This window comes from Lipotes vexillifer, unplaced genomic scaffold (genome assembly GCF_000442215.2).
Source record: "Lipotes vexillifer unplaced genomic scaffold, Lipotes_vexillifer_v1.1 scaffold977, whole genome shotgun sequence".
NCBI lineage: Eukaryota > Metazoa > Chordata > Mammalia > Artiodactyla > Lipotidae > Lipotes > Lipotes vexillifer.
Window position 1 is genome coordinate 980,592 of NW_006783088.1, and position 5,479 is coordinate 986,070.

Below are 5,479 nucleotides of genomic sequence, written 5' to 3' on the forward strand. Positions count from 1 at the left end.
GGGACACGGGTTTGTGCCCCGGTCCGGGAAGATCCCACATGCCGCGGAGCGGCTGGGCCCGTGAGCCATGGCCTCTGAGCCTGCGCATCCGGAGCCTGTGCTCCGCAACGGGAGAGGCCACAGCAGTGAGAGGCCCGCGTACCGCAAAAAAATAAAAAATAAAAAAATTTAAAAATTTAAAAAAATAAAAATAAAAAATAAACACAATCACCTGAAGCAGGTATGCGATGCATTATCAGTGCCATGGTATAAATGAGGAAACTGAGACCCAAAGATGCTAAGTGTCTTGCATCACTGCAAGAGGAAGCAAAACTAATAACTCCCAGTACATTGTGCTCCCTCACAAACCACACTAGCTTTGACCCTACTCTCTGAAGCAAAAAAGAGATAAACCCTTTTTAGATGAGAGGAAACCAACATTCAGCTTGTCAAGTACTTTTCGAATCTGGACTGTGGTTCATTTTCTGTCGGATCTAACTTGGCCACACTTACCTTCAGCAGAGCCAAGAGGTCCCTCCCTGGATGACTAGGCCGGATGGGAGTACATGTGATGTCCAAATGGTGCTTTTGGGCATAAGACAAATAAACATCTCAGCACCTGCAGCTCATAAGCCCCAACATCCACAGAAGCACCCATTCATAGGTGCCTGGATCTCTGTCCTATTCTGGATGCTCCGTAAAGGCAATTAGAAAACCGGGGCAGGGGGATTAGCCACTGATTGAGGTGCTCTAATCAGGCCCTAGGCTTCTAATTAGTCTTCTCTGAGTCCCAGAAGAGAGAAACCTTCAGAAAAGGGCCCCTGCAAAGTTAGCTTTCTCAGTTTCTTCCCACTCAAACTTTGTCCTGTCTGGCAGCTCCAACCGTAATTGAGATAATCTCATTTGGGGGATGGGAGCAGATATTTCTATGTTCTTCTCTCTGAAAAGTTGTCAACCACCCAAGGAGATCCCTCCTGAACAATCTCATTTATGGGGCACAAGTGAAATTAGGGATTATGTGAAGTCTCAGCAGCCTGCTTACTCATTTACTCAACTAATATTAATAATCTGCATATAAAGTACTTAGGGAGTACCTAGCATACCATATTAGTTTTATCCAAGTTTAACCCATTGACTCCTCACAACAATCCTATGAGGTAGATATTATTATTATTCTATTCTACCAGTGAGGAAACTGAGGCTCAGAGAGGTGAAATAACCACTCATGGTCACACAGGTAGTAAGGGGAAAAGCTGAGTTTGGAACCAGGGAAGCCTGGCGTGATACCTCCAGACACCTTGCTCTTAACCACTATCTTGTACTTCTTGATGTCAGTTAACTGATTATAAATACCGCTATTTAGGGTAGAAAATTTGGACAGTGTCCAAAAGCCATAAATGAAGACATTTAAACCACTATAATCACACCACTCCAGTAAGTGCTGTTAACAGCTGGAGGGAAACGCACTAGACCATGGTTATTTGACACATAAACTCTGGCAGTAGACTGTGTGGCTTCAAACCTCCTTCTACACTTTCGGAATTTAAGTAAGTTATGTCACTTCTCTAAACCCACCTCCTGAGATGGACATGGAGGTTAAAGAAGATACATATGAAACACACAGAACAGGGCCTGGTACTATTAATATCCTTCCTATAGACATTTATATACATTTAAAAAAAATCAGGACTGAATTTCATACACTATTTTTATACTGTTCCACTGGGGTGAGTTAACAAGAGAAATGTAGCTATTATAAGTTACTCAAGTGAGAGGAAACTATAGTCCACGGAAAAGCCCTGGAAAATGGTGAGACCTCTTGAGGGGCAGCTCATGGTGTTGGGGCCATCAAACACTATACACCCTAAAAGTCTAGGTGACCACAAGAAAAGAAAAACGAACTCCCAAACTCGTCACAAAGTTGGTGAGATTGCCCTCATCTGTTATACCACCTGCACTTGAACAATCACAAGGGTAGACATGATAACCTGAATGCAAAAGACATCCTCCAGTTTTCTGGAATATAAGGATCCTCAAAACTCTTTGGTAAAGGAAAGACCCTATAGGGGAAAAATATATATATTTTTAATTTATATATATATATATATATATATATATATTTCTGAGATTTAATATCTTTCTAATCTTGATAGAAAGGTAATTGAAACAGATTTACATAATTTTGAAAACATTAATAAGGATTTGTGGTATTTCTCATTGCTACACACAGGACACACCCTTATAACTCTAAGCCTATACCAATCTACGAGATATGAGACCTCCCTTCCATTCATTCAGGCCCTTCATTAGACCTTTAGTTTTCCCTTTCATTGTTTTATTGATTACTGCTCGTGTAGAGAAAGGCTATCTATTTTTTTAACTTTTTAAATTATGTTTTATTGAAGTATACAATGATTCAGATATACAACAAAATAATGTAGTTATACATATATATGTACTTTTTTTCAGATTCTCTTCCCATATAGGTTATTACAGAATATTGAGTAGAGTTCCCTGTGCTATACAGTAGGTCCTTGTTGTTTATCTATTTTATACATAGTAGTGTGTATCTGTTAATCCTGAATTCCCAATTTATCCCTCCCCACTCCTTTCCCCTTTGGTAACCATAAGTTTGTTTTCTATGTCTGTGAGTCCATTTCTGTTTTGTAAATAAATTCATTTGTAGCACTTTTTTAGATTCCATGTATAAGTGATATCATATGATATTTGTCGAGAAAGGCTATTGATAATTATTTATGTAGGTCCTTTTACCTTGCATACTTGCTGAACTCTAATAATTGTGAATTCATTAGTCTGGACTTTCAATATAAATAAAATTTTCTGGGCATACTTTTAAAAAAAGATGTATGGGATTCCTTATCCTCACATGTGATGGAGAAAATGCATATTGCAAACACTGCTGTCCACTTAGCATTTTATCCTGAGCATTCTCCACCTCGGTGGTCACATGAGGTCACATTTGCATTCGTACTCCATCTCATCTCAATGTTTCCTAGAACCACTGCCCATTCCACAGAGTTGCCCGAGCGCTGAGTCACCGTTTTGCCCTCCTAGCCTGCTCTAGGGTTAATGAGGCAGCCCCACAGTAAATGGGCTTCTGCCCCAAAGTGCTAAACTCTCAAATCACTCCCCGCCTCTGCCACCATCCACCAGCACAGTGGATGGAAATGAGCTCTTCATCTGCTACTTTGTCCATCTGACAGTAACACCCACCACAAATGATGTGGCCCTGCCCGCCGGGAAGACGTGGCCTTCACTCCCTTACGGTGGGTTCCTCACAGGTTCACCCCAACCCAGGCCAACTGAGGATATTTCATATCCCTGAGCCTCTGTGGAGATCTGAGTTTGAATCCCTTATCTCAGGGGAAATTCCTCAGCATCCTGTGTAGATCAGTGGTCCTTGTCAACTCCACCCACGCAACATCCAAGAACGAAGAGCAAGTGTGTGCACTGGGAGATGCTTACATGTGAACCCCAGCTCCTCACATCCAAAATATCCTATTATACCTAAATAATTTGGGTCAATTTGATATTTTCCATTTTTTATTATGAAATAACAGTAGCATGATCATACATTTCTATAGATGGTAAGGATTATTTCCTTGGGATAAATTTTTAGAAGCAGAACTGTGGAGGGAAGGGCATTCTCATTTTTAAGGGTCTTCGTACATGCTTCTGATGTTAAACATTTTTCCTGTGTTATTTAGCCACTTTATTTCTTTTTTGTAAATTTAGCATTCATATTCTTTGCCTTATTTTTCTAATGAGGTGTTTGACTTTTCTGAGTGAACTATAGAAACATTAAGGATATCTCCTTTCATTTGTTTGAGAAATATTTATTGTGTTCCTATTATACGCCGGGAACTGGGCACTAAAGATATGATAATGAACCAAACAGATGAAATATCTGCCCTCATGGAGTTTACATTCTAATAGGTAGAGACAGAGAAAATAGTGTTATAAAGAAATAGAGTAGGGTGATGAGATAGTAAATGTCTGGTGTGGTGACAGAGAAAGGGGACTCCTGGAAGTCAGAAAAGGCCTCTCAGATGTGGCGTTTACACTGAGATCTGCATGAAAAAAAAGACACAAGAGCATCTTCTTTTGTGAAAAACATTCCAGACAGCAGGAACCACAAGTGCAAAGGCCCTGAGGCAGGAATAAGCTGGGCTCTCAAGGAACAGTTAGAAAGGCAGAAGAAGGGCTCCTATTGTCAGCTAAGGCTAGGGGAGGCTGGAGGTGTCCTGGCTGCCAAGCGGACAGACCCTCTGGCCTTGCAAGATGATACCATGCAAGTGGTGGTCATTAACCTTTGACCCATGCCAAAGCCCACCTCTCCCATCAAGTGCAATTTGAGTAAGCCCTCCAGGCGGGAAGTGAGCTGGGAGAAAAATCCCTGGGCACCCAGGGTCATCCCCTGTGGGGTTTTTTCCCAAGACCTCCATTTCTGGAGCAGCTAGATCCCACATGCTACTTCTTGTACATGGCACTCACACCACTGGACGTCAAAAATGAAAAGTTTTGTGGGCTGCTCAGATACCAAAGAATATTCTTGGATAACCTTTATAATTTTATTTAAGGTTAATTCGAGTATGCAGAAAACACCCACCCATCCCACTCCTATGCTCTTTGGACATGTCAGGAAAAAGAATAAAAGGTCTGAAGACAGACTAATCCCAGACAATTCTGATCCCTGTGCTGGTTACTATCTTTTTGCCCCTCCAGGTCCATCCATCCTCAGCATTCTCTATCTTTCCTTATCCTGATCTGTCCAGGCAAGCCGGACTTTTCAATAGGAGATAGGAGAAAGGCAATAGGAGATGAAGAATGGAGGTATGTATGGGGCAGATCGCACGTGGTCTCGTAAGCTAGAATGAGAAGTAAAACTTTTTTCCTAAGTGCAATGGGAAGCCAATGAAGGGTTTTTAAAAGGGAAGTTATAGAATCTGATGTCATTTTTAAACAATTTCTCCAGACTCTGTGAAGAATATGGATTATAAGGAGGCAAGAATATGTGATATGTATATAATGGAATATTATTCAGCCATGAGAAGGAAGGAAGAAAATCCTGCCATTTGCAACAACATGGATGGACCTTAAGGGCATTATGCTAAGTTAAATAAGTCAGAGAAAGACACATACTGTATGATATCACTTATATGTGGACTCTACAAAATCCTTATCCTCTATTCTCTTCCACTGGCCTATGTGACTATTTTTATGCCGGTACCATACCGTTTGACTATGAGTGTTGGCTGCTAATGACTGAGAGCTACTGCCTTTTCTGGGGTATTGCCTTCAGCCAAGAGATCCACTTGTCCCAGAAATGCCTGGGGGGTCCCATCCCCACCTCTTGGGGGAAGCCCTCAGTCAGTAGATAATTGATATAGCCTGCAAAAGGCCAAATCCCTTGCCTAGAGGCAGAACTGAGCCCATAGTATAATTCATTCTCTAGAGGTCCCCTAAGGATCAGGCCAAA